Source organism: Macaca mulatta, chromosome 5 (assembly GCF_049350105.2).
Source record: "Macaca mulatta isolate MMU2019108-1 chromosome 5, T2T-MMU8v2.0, whole genome shotgun sequence".
Taxonomy (NCBI): domain Eukaryota; kingdom Metazoa; phylum Chordata; class Mammalia; order Primates; family Cercopithecidae; genus Macaca; species Macaca mulatta.
Genome location: NC_133410.1, coordinates 74,547,504 through 74,567,655, shown reverse-complemented (window position 1 = coordinate 74,567,655; position 20,152 = coordinate 74,547,504). Strand labels below are relative to the sequence as shown.

At 33.0% G+C, this 20,152-nt stretch overlaps 1 long non-coding RNA gene across 1 annotated transcript; it reads right to left on the bottom strand.

The window, feature by feature from the left end:
• Window positions 1-18,822: 18,822 nt before the first annotated feature.
• Window positions 18,823-19,587, bottom strand: LOC106998380 (uncharacterized). The gene is made up of 2 exons (XR_001444824.2): window positions 19,450-19,587; window positions 18,823-19,318 (listed from the first exon to the last, which is right to left on the bottom strand). It is a non-coding gene; the product is annotated as an uncharacterized LOC106998380 (long non-coding RNA).
• Window positions 19,588-20,152: the final 565 nt, after the last annotated feature.

The following is a 20,152-nucleotide window of genomic DNA, read 5'->3' as shown; positions in this document are numbered from 1 at the left end:
ACTTTTCTAAAGAAAACGTTAGGACTGGGGTGAGAAAAATTTAGTCTCTTGATATCTAGTATATTTGGCTTTCCACTACAAGCACAGAGAATGTATTTTCTATTTGAAAATAAAGTAACATATATAGAAGATAATATTGTTTTAATTTATCAGAGATGTTAAGTAACAATCTTTTAGATAACCAAAGATTCATTGCTCAGTCTAGAAGTAAAACTTAATCACCTACCTAAATATTAGCATATTAAAAAAAATCTCAATAGTAGTTTATGTCATTCTGAAAATTTATTTGGTTTTACTGAGATGCATCATCTTTGTAGTCATAAGTATTACAAGTATTAGTAGGCAATATCATCATAAAAAGAAACCAAGAAAACATTTTATTTATTGTCACTAATTTTTAAAAATGTAATAGATAACTAGAACTGTAATTTACCCCTTGATTATATATAGCCATGCATTATTCTCAAAAGTTTAATGTGCACATGATTTGTTTCCCCCTGGAGTGTTACATTTTCTTTTAGCATAGAGATAATATACAGCCCAGTGTATTGTATTAAGCACTCAATATTTGCTTATAAATTCACTTTGGTGGCTTAAGGCTTTTGCTATTCCTGTCCTTATAATGAATTGGAAAATCTAATACGACTTGACTTATTCAGCTCAACAAAATGGGACTTCAATAGTTTTTGAAAAATCCAATTTACATTTATATGCTAATTTTAAATCTTCCAGAATTAAAAGTATCATATTCTTCAGTTTCCTTTAAGGTATCAAGTGGTGCCTACTGTTTGGGTAAATGATAACCTATTCTTTCAAAATTCTTCATCAGTTTATTACATATTTATTAAACACTAGTTTAATATTATTAATAAAATTACATATTTATTAAACACTTGTTATATATATGTAGATTATAGATATATATGATTTAAGGTACATGCAAGCAAATATTGGGACAAGCATCTGATACTTTTCCTTAGAATCAAGAGTAAGCAGAGGGAGCACATTTTAATTTTCTGCAACATTTTTTATGTGTGTGATTGGCCTACTTAGTAAATTTAACTTATTGAGTTCACTTTAATTTAAATGAAGCTGTTCTTAAGTTTAGCCAATCAAAGTAAAACCTATCTGACAATGCCTTTAGGGTTAGAAAATCAGTACTGACATTTGAAATGAGTACACATACAAAGCTTCCAAAGGATTCACTGCCTTTAAATAATACTATTGGAAACTTCAGTGTTATAATAGGAATTAATCAGAAACAATCACATCTTATATTTTACACAGAGTACACATTTACAGTGATTTAAGTTTATATTCATATTTACATGAATTTAGTCATATTTTTAAATCTGTATTTTGGGTCCGGGGTACATGTAAAGTTGTGTTATATAGGTAAACTTGTGCCTCTGGTACTAGCCTAGTGCCAAATAGTTAACTTTTTTGCTCTTGTTGCTCCTCCCATTCTCCACCCTCAATTAGGCCTCAGTGTCTGTCATTCCCTTTTTTTGTGTCAATGAGTTCTCATCATTTAGCTCCCACTTATAAGTGAGAGGGTGTGGTATTTGATTTTCTGTTCCTGTGTTAGTTTGCAAAGAGTAATGACCTCAGGCTCTATCCATGTTAGTGCAAAAGGCATGATCTCATTCTATTTTATGGTTGCATAGTATTTCATGGTGTATATGTACCACATTTTCTTTATCCAATCTGTTATTGATGGGCATTTAGGTTGATTCAATGTTTTTGCTTTTGTGGATAGTGCTGCAATGAACATTCATGTATATGTGTCTTCACGGTAGAATGATTTATATTCTTCTGGGTACATCAGTAATGGGATTGCTGGGTCAAATAGTAGTTTGGTTTTTAGCTCTTTGAGGAATCACCGCATTGCTTTCTATGATGGTTAAACTAATTTACACTCCCAACAACAGTGTATAAGTGTTTCCTTTTCTCTGCAACCTCACCAGCATCTCTTACTTTTTGTATTTTAATAATAGTCATTTTCTCCCATTCTGTAGTTTGTCTGTTTCCTTTGTTGATGGAACATTTTGCTGTGCAGACACTCTTTAGCTAAATTAGATGTAAATTGTCAATTTTTGCTTTTGTGGTGATTACTTTTGGCATCCTCATCATGAAATCTTTCCCTGTTCCTACGTCCAGGATGATATTGCCTTGGTTGTCTTTCAGGGATTTTATAGTTTTGGATTTTACATTTTAAGGCATAAACTATCTTGAGTTGATTTTTGTATGTGGTGCAAGGAAGCAGGCCAGTTTAAATCTTCTGCATGTAGCTAGCCAGTTAGCCCAGCATCATTTATTTAATAAGGAGTCTTTTCCCTATTGTTTGTTTTTGTCAACTTTGTTGAAGGTCAGATGGTTGCAGGTGTGTGGCCTTATTTCTGGGATCTCTGTTCTCCACTGGGGTTTGTGTGTGTGTGTTTGTGTTTTGCACCAGTATCATGCTGTTTTGGTTACTGTAGCTCTGTAGTATAGTTTTAAATGAGGTAACATGATGCCTCCAGCTTTGTTTTTTTTTTTTTGCTTAGGATTGCTTTACCTATTTGGGCTATTTCTGGGTTACATATGAATTTTAAAATAGTTTTCTGGTTCTGTGAAGTATGTCACTGGTATTTTAGTAGAAATAGCATTGAATATATAAATTGCTTTGTGCATTATGGCCATTTTAATGATATTGACTCTTCCTATCCATGAGCATGGAATGTTTTTCCCCATTTCTGTTGTCTCTAGTTCCTTGGAGCAGTGTTTTGTAATTCTAATCGCAGAGATCTTTCACTACCCTGCTTAGTATGCTCCTATGTATTTTGTTCTCTCTTTGGCAATTGTGAATGTGATTGTGTTCCTGATTTGGTTCTCAGCTTGTTATTGGTATATATAAATGCTAGTGATTTTGTACATTTATATCCTGAAAGTTTGCTGAAGTTATGTATCAATTGAAGGAGCTTTTGGCCAAGACTATGGGGTTTTCTAGATGTGGAATAATGTCATCTGCCAATAGGGATAGTTTGACTTCCTCTCTTCCTATTTCAATGCATTTTATTTCTTTCTCTTGCCTGATTGTTCTAGCCAGGACTTCCAACACTATGTTGACTAGGAGTGGTGTTGGGTTATTTCATACTCAAGAATTCTATTATATAGTTATCCTCACTTTATATATAAAGAAATCAAGCCAGAGAGTTTAGAACTTGATTTGCCTACCAATTTGTCTCCACAGTTACTACACTAAATTAACGTGATATCTCATATTGCCTTTGTATTCACAACTAGGAAAATGTGATCATATGACCATCCTACAGCTAAATGAAAACGTCCGCTTAATGTGTAGTGATGGATGCCAAATATTTGAAAATATGACTCTGTTAATGGTATTTGATATTTTAGGGACCTATTACTTTAATTCTAAGATAATGTTAATTCTGAGACATGGTTTTGTTTAATAAAATATATTCAGATAAAAATGATTGCACATATTGATTATAAGATGGCTCTTATTTTTAGAAGCATGAAATATGAGTAAAAACAAATATCTGTTTGCATTTTCATAGGTAAAAATTACAGCTGATATACATCAATAGGAGTTTATTGTTGTATCAAGTGTTATTTAATATTTTTATATCTTTATGCAGATAGCAGTATTTCACAAACCAAATTTAGGTTAAGTTAGTTAAACTTTTATGGGTGAATTATATTTTAAAAAGGAATATCAGAGCAGGATTATTATTTGTGAGTTAAAATCCTACTACTCTTTGTTTGATTATATTTTTATGTTATTTCTTTAATGATTGGTAATGTCAATTTTTGACATTATCAATAACATTTACTGACACTATTGATAATGTCAATTATTATCATTATCAAACATTAAGGAAATAACATGAAAATATAATGTAAAAATTATATATAAGGCCTGTATAAAAAATTAAACAAAAATAAACTTTGATAAGAAATTAGAAATGTAATTAAATATAGGACAACTAAAAAGAAAGAGCAGAAATACTCCATTACTCTGTTTAAAGACACCAAAAGTGATTCTCAGTAATTGCTTTGGAGACTGTCAAATATATCTGTGGAAGATTGCCAGATGGTGTCTAAAATAAAAAGAAATGAATTAAAACATGTTGAGAATCAGAGAATACAGATAAAGCATAAATATCATTCTTAAAGATAATTCTTTATGCTGTATCCCTGCTAGAGTCTTTTCTAAAATTGTTATTTACCGCCTATAACATCAACTCTCTACTACTTTATGGAGAGAATTTTGGCTGTGTTAAAAGTATTTTGGAATTTCCAACTTGAAAATGTAAAACCAAAAGCTAGTAGTAGTGATGTTTTCAAGCTTCAAAGAATGATTTGTTTATATGATTCTAGAATTACACTAAGTATATATCTTAAGAGCAACATTATATTATATTGGTTAAAAAATGCTTTTTGTAGATGTACAGGTGACATTTTATTTTCTTTTATACTATTAAACACACACAAATAGAGTTCACATTTTCTTTACATTTATCTGTTTAAAATATAATTATTGATTTTAATGATGCAATCTCTTTAAAATTCAAATAATGATTTCAAAAATTAAAATATTAAGCTTTAGCTAAAAATATTTTGTGCACATATTACTGTGCTATAAAAGTTTAGAAAAACTGTAACTTAGGTATAAAAACTCACTATTAGGTTTCATGAAAAAAAACAAACTGATATTTATTTTGGGCCTATGCCTCTGAAATTTGTTTCACCATAGCCAGTTACATACACACACCTCATTAAAGGTAAAGAATACGTAATTACCATATGGAATTAATAATTTGTACCATTTGAACTAAATTATTTAACTGTTTACTTTTATGGGATCATAGATAGTAAGTGCAGAAATTAATTAAGCCTTTTCTACACTAAGAGGAAAGCTTTGTCATCTCTAATACTTTCTGGGGAAACAAAATGTGAAGTTGTGGTTATTATCTTAGTGTTTAAGAAGGAGAGCAAGTGACTAGATATCTCTTATATGTCCTGAAGTCAAACAAACCCCTTTGGTAGGAAGATGGCTGAAGAAAATAACACAGGCTTTCTGTCTTTGCTTATGTATTGAACAGTACTAGGATGCTTCATGGGCAACTTTGAGGAATCCTTTGCATAACTTCAAAATGAGGTGGAGGAAAACATCTCCGCTGTAGGAATTCTTTTAACATTTTTAGATATGTGGGAATATGGCTTGGAGAGGAAATGAAAGGACAAAAGTATCTCAACAAATGCTTCCCCAGCCTTCATTTCCACCTGTCTTTTTTTTTTTTTTTTTTTAATTTATTTATTATTATTATACTTTAAGTTGTAGGGTACATGTGCATAACGTGCAGGTTTGTTACATATGTATACTTCTGCCATGTTGCTGTGCTGCACCCATCAACTTGTCATTTACATCAGGTATAACTCCCAATGCAATCCCTCCCCCCTCCCCCCTCCCCCCTCCCCATGATAGGCCCCGGTGTGTGATGTTCCCCTTCCTGAGTCCGAGTGATCTCATTGTTCAGTTCCCACCTATGAGTGAGAATATGCGGTGTTTGGTTTTCTGTTCTTGTGATAGTTTGCTAAGAATGATGGATTCCAGCTGCATCCAAGTCCCTACAAAGGACTCAAACTCATCCTTTTTGATGGCTGCATAGTATTCCATGGTGTATATGTGCCACATTTTCTTAATCCAATCTGTCACTGATGGACATTTGGGTTGATTCCAAGTCTTTGCTATTGTGAATAGTGCTGCAATAAACATACGTGTGCATGTGTCTTTATAGCAGCATAATTTATAATCCTTTGGATATATACCCAGTAATGGGATGGCTGGGTCATATGGTACATCTAGTTCTAGATCCTTGAGGAATCGCCATACTGTTTTCCATAATGGTTGAACTAGTTTACAATCCCACCAACAGTGTAAAAGTGTTCCTATTTCTCCACATCCTCTCCAGCACCTGTTGTTTCCTGACTTTTTAATGATTGCCATTCTAACTGGTGTGAGATGGTATCTCATTGTGGTTTTGATTTGCATTTCTCTGATGGCCAGTGATGATGAGCATTTTTTCATGTGTCTGTTGGCTGTATGAATGTCTTCTTTCGAGAAATGTCTGTTCATATCCTTTGCCCACTTTTTGATGGGGTTGTTTGTTTTTTTCTTGTAAATTTGTTTGAGTTCTTTGTAGGTTCTGGATATTAGCCCTTTGTCAGATGAGTAGATTGCAAAAATGTTCTCCCATTCTGTAGGTTGCCTGTTCACTCTGATGGTAGTTTCTTTTGCTGTGCAGAATCTCTTTAGTTTAATGAGATCCCATTTGTCAATTTTGGCTTTTGCTGCCGTTGCTTTTGGTGTTTTAGACATGAAGTCTTTGCCCATGCCTATGTCCTGAATGGTACTACCTAGGTTTTCCTCTAGGATTTTTATGGTATTAGGTCTAACATTTAAGTCTCTAATCCATCTTGAATTAATTTTTGGGTAAGGAGTAAGGAAAGGATCCAGTTTCAGCTTTCTACTTATGGCTAGCCAATTTTCCCAGCACCATTTATTAAATAGGGAATCCTTTCCCCACTTCTTGTTTCTCTCAGGTTTGTCAAAGATCAAATGGCTGTAGATGTGTGGTATTATTTCTGAGGACTCTGTTCTGTTCCATTGGTCTATATCTCTGTTTTGGTACCAGTACCATGTTGTTTTGGTTACTGTAGCCTGGTAGTATAGTTTGAAGTCAGGTAGCGTGATGCCTCCAGCTTTGTTCTTTTGACTTAGGATTGTCTTGGAGATGCGGGCTCTTTTTTGGTTCCATATGAACTTTAAAGCAGTTTTTTCCAATTCTGTGAAGAAACTCATTGGTAGCTTGATGGGGATGGCATTGAATCTATAAATTACCTTGGGCAGTATGGCCATTTTCACGATATTGATTCTTCCTATCCATGAGCATGGTATGTTCTTCCATTTGTTTGTGTCCTCTTTTATTTCACTGAGCAGTGGTTTGTAGTTCTCCTTGAAGAGGTCCTTTACATCCCTTGTAAGTTGGATTCCTAGGTATTTTATTCTCTTTAAAGCAATTGTGAATGGAAGTTCATTCCTGATTTGGCTCTCTGTTTCTCTGTTACTGGTGTATAAGAATGCTTGTGATTTTTGCACATTAATTTTGTATCCTGAGACTTTGCTGAAGTTGCTTATCAGCTTAAGGAGATTTTGGGCTGAGACAATGGGGTTTTCTAAATATACAATCATGTCATCTGCAAACAGGGACAATTTGACTTCTTCTTTTCCTAACTGAATACCCTTGATTTCTTTCTCTTGCCTGATTGCCCTAGCCAGAACTTCCAACACTATGTTGAATAGGAGTGGTGAGAGAGGGCATCCCTGTCTTGTGCCAGTTTTCAAAGGGAATTTTTCCAGTTTTTGCCCATTCAGTATGATATTGGCTGTGGGTTTGTCATAAATAGCTCTTATTATTTTGAGGTACGTTCAATCAATACCGAATTTATTGAGCATTTTTAGCATGAAGGGCTGTTGAATTTTGTCAAAAGCCTTTTCTGCATCAATTGAGATAATCATGTGGTTCTTGTCTTTGGTTCTGTTTATATGCTGGATTATGTTTATTGATTTGCAAATGTTGAACCAGCCTTGCATCCCAGTGATGAAGCCCACTTGATCATGGTGGATAAGCTTTTTGATGTGTTTCTGAATCCGGTTTGCCAGTATTTTATTGAGGATTTTTGCATCGATGTTCATCAGGGATATTGGTCTAAAATTCTCTTTTTTTGTGGTGTCTCTGCCAGGCTTTGGTATCAGGATGATGTTGGCCTCATAAAATGAGTTAGGGAGGATTCCCTCTTTTTCTATTGTTTGAATAGTTTAAGAAGGAATGGTACCAACTCCTCCTTGTACCTCTGGTAGAATTCAGCTGTGAATCCATCTGGTCCTGGACTTTTTTTGGTTGGTAGGCTATTAATTATTGCCTCAATTTCAGAGCCTGCTATTGGTCTATTCAGGGATTCAACTTCTTCCTGGTTTAGTCTTGGAAGAGTGTAAGTGTCCAGGAAATTATCCATTTCTTCTAGATTTTCCAGTTTATTTGCGTAGAGGTATTTATAGTATTCTCTGATGGTAGTTTCAACGAGACAGAAAGTTAGCAAGGATATCCAGGAATTGAACTCATCTCTGCAGCAAGCAGACCTAATAGACATCTATAGAACTCTCCACCCCAAATCAACAGAATATACATTCTTCTCAGCACCACATCATACTTACTCCAAAATTGACCACGTAATTGGAAGTAAAGCACTCCTCAGCAAATGTACAAGAACAGAAATTATAACAAACTGTCTCTCAGACCACAGGGCAATCAAACTAGAACTCAGGACTAAGAAACTCAATCAAAACCGCTCAACTACATGGAAACTGAACAACCTGCTCCTGAATGACTACTGGGTACATAACGAAATGAAGGCAGAAATAAAGATGTTCTTTGAAACCAATGAGAACAAAGACACGACATACCAGAATCTCTGGGACACATTTAAAGCAGTGTGTAGAGGGAAATTTATAGCACTAAATGCCCACAGGAGAAAGCAGAAAAGATCTAAAATTGACACTCTAACATCGCAATTAAAAGAACTAGAGAAGCAAGAGCAAACACATTCGAAAGCTAGCTGAAGGCAAGAAATAACTAAGATCAGAGCAGAACTGAAGGAGATAGAGACACAAAAAACCCTCCAAAAAATCAATGAATCCAGGAGTTGGTTTTTTGAAAAGATCAACAAAATTGACAGACCACTAGCCAGACTAATAAAGAAGAAAAGAGAGAAGAATCAAATCGACACAATTAAAAATGATAAAGGGGATATCACCACCGACCCCACAGAAATACATTTCCACCTGTCTTAGTCAGATCAGGCTGCAACAACAGATTATGATATAGTGGATATATATATATATATATATATATATATATATATATATAACAAAACAAAACAAAAAAACACACATTTATTTCTCACAATTCTGGAGACTGGGAAGTCCAAGATCAGTGTGTTGGAGGAGCTCAGTTTGATGAGAGACCTTTTCCTGGTTTATAGATGGGCCTCTTCTTTCCATGTCCTTATTGTGGGGTGCAGAGAGAGTGAGCCCTTATCTAATCCTTTTCTTATAAGAATATTAATTATGAACTATTACTTTGCAAGGCCTCACCTCTAAATATCATCACATTGGGAATTAGCCTTTCAACATATGAATTTTGGGGATGTACAAATATTTAGTCCACAGAAGGCCTGAAGGGCAGACTTTCTGTTTTTATCTGGAACATCTGTTGACTTACTTTTCCATTTTTGATACACAGTAAAACTACCATAGCTAACTTAAGAAACATAGAGATAAACAGAAGGGTTATTTATGGATTAATAAAATTTACTTATAGTTAAAATATTTGCCTAAAAATTTCCAAGGCAAGATAAAAATTTACTACTGCCAAAATCTATCACTGCTAAAAATCTACTACATAAGTAAGAAAGAAATAATATCAATTCTATACAAGTTCAGAAGAAACACTTTGCAGCTCATTTTACAGGGTTGGCATTACTCTGTTACCAAACCAGAAAAAATATATACAAAGAAAGAAACCTAAAGAGTAATATCCCTAAGGAAATAGACACCAAAATATTCAACAAAATCCTAGCTAGTCATATCCAGCAATATTAAATACAGATAGTAAATCACAATGTGAACTTTGTTTAAATATTAGAAAATCATTTAATATAATTCAGCCTACAGATAGGCTACTAAAGAAAATCCAAAGAATCATTTCAATAGATACAGAGAGCAAAAGCATTTGACAAAATGCAACACTTACTCATAAACATAGTCTTATAAATGTATTAACTTAATAAAGATGTCATTATGGGCTAAATTGCTTCCCTCTCCTGAATTCCATACGTTGAAATCCAAATCCTCAGCACCCCCGAATGTAATCATATTTGGAGATCAGGTCTTTACAGACATAATTAAGTTATAATTACTTCATTCAGGTAGGCCATATTCCAATATGATTCATGTCCTTACGAGAAGAGAAAATTGAAACACAGACACGTAGAGAGGGAAAACCTTTTGAAGACCCAAAGAGATTAAAGCCACCTGGAAACCAAAGACAGAAGCCTGGAACTGATCCTTCCCTCACAACTATAACCAAATGTGGTGACATCTAGAGTTCAGCTTCTTAGCCTCCAGAACTGTGAGAAAATAAATTTCTGTGATACTTTTGGGCAGCAACCTTAGCAAACCAATACAGGGATTTGCAAACAACCTGCAATTATCATTAAACTTGATGGTGAAAAATTGAATATGTTTCCTGTAATACCTGGAAAAGGCAAAAACGTTTATTCTCACCACCTCTATTTTAACATTTCACTAGAGCCTCCAGCCAGTGCAATAAAGCTGGCAAAAAATACAAAAAGCACGCAGATAAGGAGAGATGAAATAATGCTCTTTTAACAGACAACTGATAACACAACTGAGTGTACAGGCAATCTTGAAGAATATACAAAATGGCTACTGGAACAAATAGATAAATTTAATAAAGTTACAGGACACAAGATTATTAAAGAAAATCAATGATATTTGTTTATACTAGCAATAAGCATTTGGAAATTGTATCATTTACAATAACATCCAAAACATGTAGTATGTATGGCTAAATTTACCAAATACAGATTGTTGAGATATTCTGTGAAACGTTATTGACAGCTAAAGAAGGCCTATATAAATGGAGAGATATGTTAAGGAAGCTAAAGATTCAATAGTGTTAAGATTTCAATTATCCAGAGATTTATACAGATTTAACTAAAGCCTTATTAAAAATATTAGAAGCTAGCTTTATTAAATTCCAATGATATCTCACTATGCTATATATTTTTTAAATTTTAAAACTTATAGCTGTATAATATGAAATGATTGAACTAAGCTAATTGATATATCATCACTTCAAATACTTATCATTTATTTCTCCCATCTAACTAAAACACTGTACCCTTTGATATCTCCCAATTCTCCCCAGTCCCCAGCCTCTGGTCATAATCATTCTAGTCATTGCTTTTATGGGTTCAATTGTTTAAGATTCTTCATATAAGTGAAAACAGGTATTTTTGTCTTTCTGTGCCTGGCTTATTTCACTTAGCATAATGTCCTCAGGTTCATTAATGTTGTCACAAATGATAGGATTTCCCTCTTTTTAAGGATTTAATGGTATTCCTATGTGTGTGTGTGTGTGTGTGTCTGTGTTTGTGTGCATCTGCGTGTATATATACACTACATATAAAGAGTGTGTGTGTATATCACATTTTGTTTATCCATTCATCTGTTTATGGACACTTGGTTTGATTCCATAACTTGGCTATTGTAAACAATCCTGCAATGGAATATAGAAGTGCAGATACCTCTTAAACATATTTATGTTTATAAAATCCTTTGGATATAGACCCCAAAGTAGAGTTGCTAGATCATATAGTAATTCTATTTTTAGGTTTTTTAGGAACCTTCTTATAGTTTTCTGTGGAACAAATCAAGAGCAAGAGAACAAATGACCCAACTAAAAGTAGTCAATGCACTTAAATAGATGTTTCTCAAAAGAAGTTGCACCTAAATGCAAATGGCCAACAGATACATGAAAAAATAATCAACATCACTAAATATTGGTGAAATACAAATTAAAACCACAATGAGATAGAACAGCTACTATTTAAAATAATGAAAGATAAAATGTGTTGATGAGAATGTGAAGAAAATCAAACCATTTCAGACTGTTGAGGAGATTGTAAATTACCCCAATTATACTTGGCAGGGATATTCTAAACTGATTTTGGAAATATAAAGGAAGTAGAATAGCTTTTTATTTTATTTTATTTTTTATTTACTAAGAAGTACATAGAGGACTTACTTTTCTTGCTTCAAGGCTAACTATAAAGTATAGTTATAAAGACTGTGGTATTGGAGGACAGATATGCAGAAGTGTGGGACAAAATAGAAAGTACAAAAATTAATAAACACATATACAGTCAATTAGTTTTTGCCAAAGATCCTAAGGAAATTAATGAGAAAATGATAGTTTTCTAAAAATAATATTAAAGCAATTGGAATCCACATCAAAAATGGAAAAAGTTTTATGTCTTAAAGCTTAAATCATAAACCTAAATATAAGTGGTCAACTTCAAAAGTTGAAAAAGACCACAGGAAAAAAACGGACAAACAAATGTTGTGACATTGAATCAGGAAATATTTAAAAAATGCTCAAAGGGCATGAGTTATAATTTAGAATGAAGATAAATTCAATGTATAAATATTTTTTAAAAATTCATTTTCAAAAGAGGCTCAATGCATTGAAGAATCAAGCGAAACTGTGAGATGATGTTTTCAAATATAAATGGGTAAAGAAATTGTGTCCAGAACATCTAAGTTATACTTAAAACTCAATGATGAAGAAGATTCAACAATAAAACAAATGTTTGAACACTTGGACAAAGATACATGAATGATAAATAAGAACATAAATATATAAGAAAAATGGTTAAAAAGTAAAAAAAAAAAAATTCAAATTAAATTGGCAATCACATACCCCTACCTACCCAAAATATTAGATAAAATTAAAAATCTGATCATACTACACTGTATAACATTTCAGAAAAGAAGTATAAAATTCTTTAACTTTGAGGATTTGGATTATTTAGTGTCATATCAAAACATACACATGCAACATTTTAATAATGTATTATTTTCTTGTCTTAATATTCTAGAATGTTCAAGAATGATTCCATCTATTAATGAAATGGGATATATAGTAGAGAAACAATTGTTTCACAAGACGGTTCATCACGATAAAATGATAATAAATCACTGGAGATAATATGTTTATGGGACATTTGAACTCCTATCTGGGGAAAAATAATGTTACATCAGTGCCTAACATATTGCCTAAAATTAATAGAAAGTATATTAAAGAGTTGAATAGTAACAAAAAAGGAGATAAAGCAAGAGGAAGAGAAACAATAAATTCTAGGTGAAAATACATATAATTGTTTGACTTTAGTCTATAAACAGATTCCTATGCAAGCAATATAATAAATTCAATGAGAAGAATTTAGAGACTTGATAAAATATAAAAATATGTGTGATCAGCTTCCCAATATTTATCTTAAAAAGGAATGTAAAAATGAGAAAAAATATTTTATCATGTGTATCAAACCTAGAATATCATTATTTTAAAAATGCCTAAAGATGAACACAAAAAGTAGAAAAATAAAATAGACAAGCCAAACAAAGAATATCAATAGCCTTTTACACAAATAATAAATTGAAACAGTAAATTCTTTAACATCTTTAAAGGGGGGTGGTGCATCAAACAATTCAAGAAATACGAATGAAGATAACAAAAATGAAAAATCAAAAAGAAATTGGAAAATTTATTGTTTGATTTTGTTAAATATCAGTAGCATGGAACATTGAAATAATAACTTGAACTCTGCTGGTATGTGCATAAATTGCTTTAAAATACAGTAGGATGACAATGCTCAAAAATATTCTCTTAAACCCATTAATTCCCTTTCTAGGAATGTATCCAAGAACAATTTCATAGGTTTAGACAAAAATTATGAACAAAGATACATACTCTTTATAATAATGAAAAAAATTTAACTGCAATCTCTTCTTAATGAGGCCAACTTAGGGGCTTTTTTCAATCTCTTTTTAAATCCTTTTTATGTAGTTCTATATATTCGCATGAAAATCATCACCTTCTATCATAATGTTACAATTATTAATTGATTATTATTTATTATCATTTATTGGTAACTTCCTGCCATGAGAACATAAGTTTTATGTGTGCCGGCACTTTCTTCTTCCTAGCTGTGTTAACTGATGTATTTTAAGTGCAAAGAATAGGCCCTGCCTATATTAAGTACTCAGTAAATAATTGGTGACTAAAATAATTAATAATAATTTTGTTATTTATGTATGTATTTTATTTACTAAATAATAAAATTATGTTTTAAAACATAATGAGTATTTAGGCATATTTAAGCATATATAAATTTTCCTGTGTGTGCAAAAATCAGACAATAATCTATTTTTATAGTGACCATAATCATACACATATACGCATGTATGTATTCAAAACAAAAGAATGCAAAGGCTCAGATGGTAGAATTAAAGATGATCTTCATTTTCTCTCATCTCTAAATATTCTACAATTATTATACAAGAATTGAACACTTAGAAACAGTATAATTAAAAATATAGTCTAAATATATATTGATATATAAAGTAGTTCATAAAGATAATGTACTTCAATATCATATATTTAAGAGAAACAGAAATATCTTAGTATATGGATTTAAAATGGGGAATTGAGGAAACATGCATGATGTGAAATGAGAGCTCATACCACAGGACTGTGCCATGAAGAATTGAGACTTTTATAAAGTTATGAAAAATTCATAAGGCTGCCACCTTCCCCAAGCCACTGGCATCCCCGGGCTAGCCCATTTACTACAGTGGTCCCCAACTGCTTTCTCCGTTTGCTCATTTACCTCTACAATCTTTTCTCTTCACTGCAGCAGAGGGCTTTTAATATTACACATAAGACAAATTGCCTTTTTCTTCTCAAAACTCTACAATAGTTTTCTTTATCATTCAAGGCAAAAGTCAAAGCACTTAACTGTCCACACTGCCCTACTGGACATGAAACATCTACCCAATTTTGGGATCAGATTATGTCATACCAAGATTTATCTGTCTATTCTAAATAAAATAGTAAACCCTCAACCCACAGTAACTTATTCCTCAGTATCCGGGTTCAAGAAATTCTCCTATCTCAGCCGTCCAAGTAGCTGGGACTACAGGCGCCTGCCACCATGTCCAGCTAATTTTTGCATGTTTAGTAGAAATGGGGTTTCACAATGTTGATAAAGCTGGTCTCGAACTCCTAACATCAGGCGATTCACCTACCTCGGCCTCCCAAAGAGCTGAAATTACAGGTGTGAGCCACCACATCTGGCCTTCTGGCTTTTTCTTCACTGGAATTGTCGCTATCTGATATAAACCATGACATGGGTAGAAAATGCCACGTACTGTACATATATATTAAATATATATACATGCATACAGACATATGTTCAAACACATGTACACACAGAATATACATTACATACGCTTAACACGATTATTTAGTTCACACTCTAGTATGCCTAGCATATTATATATTTAATATTTTTATTTCACCAGTTAATGCATGTCTGCACAGGCACACACTTGTGCTGTTTCATTTATCTAAGTCTTTTGTCTTGAGAATGCAATTCTTCATAAGAGAATGAATTTTGATTATTTGATTCAATATTGTATTTTTTTTTAATCTAGCTGAAGACCTGGCACATGCATGGAAACTGGTAAGTATTTATTTATTGAATTAGACATTAAATCGGTGCATCTTTTGTGGTCACTCTTTCTACATAATAAAGATTTTACAGTTAATATCTGCATATAATGTGAAAGATGTTGTAAATCTACTTATGTATATGTATATATGTATGTATAAATATATATACACAATTGATTTGATCAATTTATTGGTCTGTCTATATCTATGCCCTATATTTATGCTTAACTTGCTCAGCAATTTTAAGTGAGGTGCCCTTGTATATGTGATTTCTTCTCAAGTTCCTGTTATTTCTTTAAATTCTCTCCCCAGTCCTAAACAACTACAAAACTTCCTAAGAAGATAAAGTTGAAGAAATAGTTCACAGTGACATTCTAGTTTAACTCTATTCATATATCCTGGATGGCACAAGAAGAGGTTGAAAAAATCTGCACAGATTGTTTTACATACCTCAGTAGAGCCTTTTATATAATTCTGAGTGACTAATTTCTTTCAGCCTGTTTAGACAGGATTAGATCAAACTGAGAATCTCTCCTAACATAATTACGTGATTATCTTGGGATTCTTCTTTTGTTGCTCCTCTTGTTACATCACATCAGTTGGAAAAGAAAATCTGTCGAATTATACATGTCGAGTTTTAGAATTTTGTGAATGTAAGCACACAGTCTTTGAGATATAAGAACTTTATGACATAATTATGAAGATAAACATTGATCCTCACATCTGTTCTGTCAAACTAAGCGTAAGTGGTTCATAGTCTGTACACACAGCTAAATTTAAAGTGAGCGATTATTTTGATAAATATTGTGACTGACATTTATATGGTCTAGAAAAGTACCTGACTGACTTTTATAAACTAGATCTATGAGTTGAGAATGGGAACACTGTTAGGCCCTTCACGCACAGTGTCTCACGCCTGTAATGCCAGCACTCTGGGAGGCCGAGGGTGGATTACGTGAGGTCAGGAGTTTGAGATCAGCCTGGCCAACATCGTGAAATCCCGTCTCTACTTTAAGAAATGCAAAAATAGCATGGCGTGGTGGCACGTGCCAGTAGTCCCAGCTACTCAGGAGACTGAGGCACAAGAATAGCTTGAACCTGGGAGACGGACATTGCAGTGAGCTAAGATGGAGCCACTGCACTCCAGCCAGGGTGATAGAGCACGACTCTGCCAAATAAAATAAAATAAAATAAAATAAAATAAAATAAAATAAAGTAAAATAAAATAAAATAAAAAGAATAGCAACATTGTTGACCAGTGAAACTTAAAGAAACAGTCCCAGAAAAAGTTATTTTTAATTTAATTTACCAAGTCCCTGAAATGTATGTTTTTCTAGTGAGCTAAGGAAAGAAATTTGATAATTTTACAAGAATTATCTAGAGATTATTTCTCATTTAATGAAGTTTTCAAAACTTAGCTCAGAATACCCTTACATCAGGAATTATATTTTAACTAGATAAGTGGAATTTTCATGACATTAAGCATAGTTTAAGTCAATGGTCATTTATAATTTAGAATGTCATCTCTGTCAATAAAAATAACAAGCAACTGCATGAGTATTGTAAAATGAAATAAAATGTTTGGATTTTTCAGTTTATTTCTCTTATAATGTATACAAATAAAGAACTGTGGCCTGAGATATTTCTTTTAAGAAGTACAACAATTTTTTTTTTATTTAGTTTGTTTTTTAAAATTCTTTCAATTGAATATTTGTTTTGAGGTTATGTTAATTACAATTAAGCTATTTTTGTAAAGTAAGTAGATTTGGGTGGCACCCTTTATAACTTCCTCTTTGATAGGCAGGTCTATTCTTGAAGAATCTCTCTATTCTTTCCTAAATTGAAAATTCGAATGTTGGTTAAGTAAATGACAATGAGGTAGATAATTGAAAAATATACTCACTTCAGAGAAACAGAAACATCATTTTTATTAGGCACTGTGTAAAACCAAAGTACACCCCAAAATTCAACCATATTTGGTTTCAGAATATTTACAACACTTTTTTTATTTACTTGTGTGGCAGACATGTAAGTAATAGTGTGGTAGCAACTATTAATGTTTTCCAGCGTAATTTATTTTTCTTTAGTAAGACTGAGATGTTGCGTGAAGTAACTGGTAGTGATTAAAGAGAGTTGTGTGCTCAGAGAATCTATTGATGGAGTTGTCGAGATATTTCAAGGGAAAAGAAGACAAAATAATTCTGGTAAAGTAAATTTATAGGAATATCTGTAGGGAACTCAGGGGTAAAATAAGATGTTAGAGTTATGTAAAATAAAAAAAAAGCCAATATGGGTATGTTTAGTAGATTTATGGATAATTCAGGAAAACGAAATCCTAAAGATATTCTGGAAAGTGCAGGAAAATTGGCTTATAATCAAAGTACCAATGAAGATACAGAGAATATTCAGCAGAGGATACTGTGGGAGAAGGGTGGTGTGTCTTTGTGTGTGTGTGTGTGTGTGTGTGTGTGTCTTATATGTGTGTGTGTGTTCGTGTGTGTGTGTAAGTTTAAATTCTATGTATCTTTAGCCATCATGAGTGGTCATTAGTAGAGACATTATCAATGAATAACTTACTACCCTCTGCCCACCCACTTATTGGAATTTTTAAAAATAATCTATAAGTCTATATATATTTTTATACCAGCTAATTGTGACCAAATGACACAGCCTGGACACCAAAATATAAAAGTGTTCTATAAGATTTCTAAAAGTATACTCATGCGTTCTAGAAATAAATATATTATATTTTGTAGTCAGTATTGGATACTTGAAATAAATACATATTTTTTAAATTTTGTTATTATAGAGTCTTCAAATGCTTTTGCATCTCTCTTTTGCAAGTCTGGTTTGGTATAAAATCCTTAATCAGTTTTTCCCTAATTGGACTGTGAAGAGAATCGCCTAGAGATTTTTAAAAAGTACAGATTTTGTCTAACATGACATCTTTTGCTACCAGAATCTTCAGGGTGCATGTTTTAAAATTGCAATTTTGAAAAATACCCCCAAAGATACCTGACAGGGAAATAAAAACTTGAGAACTCAATTCACTATGCCATAGAAAAATAATAATAATAAACTGAAAACTGAGTCATGCAAGAAACTACCTTTCCTTCTGTTCTGAAGCAGACAGCTACAGTTGAAAGGTAAAATACCTCCACAGGCAGCTGTGCCATGTTCACATGATCTTATGTAAAATGCCAATTTACTGAGAACAAGACAAAAATGTAATTGATTATTCTCCTACCTGCTCCTTTTCTCTTACAACACGTGGATTACTATACCCTCTCTCTTTCCCCTCCAGATTACTTTTCCTCATTAAATGTTGAAGTCCTCAAAATCATCTTTGGAAAAACGCACAGACCATAGCCTGTTTCTGTGATTTCATGTTTATTTCTTCTGGGCATATCCTTAACCTTAGCAAAATAAACTTCAAAACTGATTGAGATTTGTCTCAGATACTTTCTATTTTATACATATTTACATACAGTTGTAATGAAACTAGCATTTTACATGAGATATTGAAGGCATAACAACTTAAATCAAATGTTTATTGGAAAGCGATAAGTATCAGTTTGTTTTCTTTTTTTAACCAAAAAATAGGATTCAAAAAATTGTAAAGGTCATATGAATAGCTGACTAGCCCATGAACAAATCAGTTTAGCATAGACATTAATATCCAAATAATGAGTTAGTTATAAGTTTTATATTTGCTTAAGTTGGGTTCTTGCTACATAACTCAAATAAAATGATTTCTGTAGATGCTGTCATACTTGTTGTTTGGGCGATTTAGCTGTTCCAGCTTTCAGGCTTCAGAGTGTCTGAGGTGACCATGAGCTGAAGTGGTCCCCCAGCATAGCACAGCTTGTCTATGAAAACATGGTCAAAGCACTTTTTAAAGCAGGTCCCTGATCCCGTTCCTCCTGACTGGGCAAGACCTCCCAACCAGGGTCTCCAGCCACCTCCTACAGGTGCATTTGAGCCAGCAATATGTCCATACCTCCCTGTCACAGACCTCCTAGAAGATGGCGCAGACTGCCATCTTTGCTGCTTCACAGGCTTAACTGGTGATACCTGCAGGTACAGGAAAGTTTGAGGTGACTAGGCATTGAAGCGGAAACCCAGCATACCACAGCAAGTCTACAGAAAAGTGCACAGACTGTTAAAGGAAGAAAAATACACAAAAGCCAGCAACTTCAAATATTGAAGGTAAATAAGCCTGCCAAGATGAAAAAGAATTAGCACAAGAATGCTGAAAACTCAAAAAACCAGAGTGCCCTCTTTCCTCCAAATGACTGCAAGGGTTTGGAATCGGGTGGAGACTGAGGAAGTTAAAATGACAGAATTGGAATTCAGAATTTGGATAGAAATGAAGTACACTGAGCTAAAGGAGTACACTATAAACCAATGCAAGAAAGCTGAAACTCCTAATAAAACATTGCAGGAGTTGTCAGACAAAATAGTCAATAGATAAAAGAGTGTAATCAACCTGATATAGCACAAAAACACACTACATAATTTCCTAATGTGAACACAAGTATTAATAGTAGAAGAGATCAAGTGGAGAAAAGAATAACTGAGCTTGAAGACTACATTTCTGAAATAATGAGACAAAAACAGAAAAAAAAGAAAAGGAATGAACAAAACCTCCACAAAATATGGGATTATGTAATGAGACCAAATCTATGACTGACTGTTTTCCT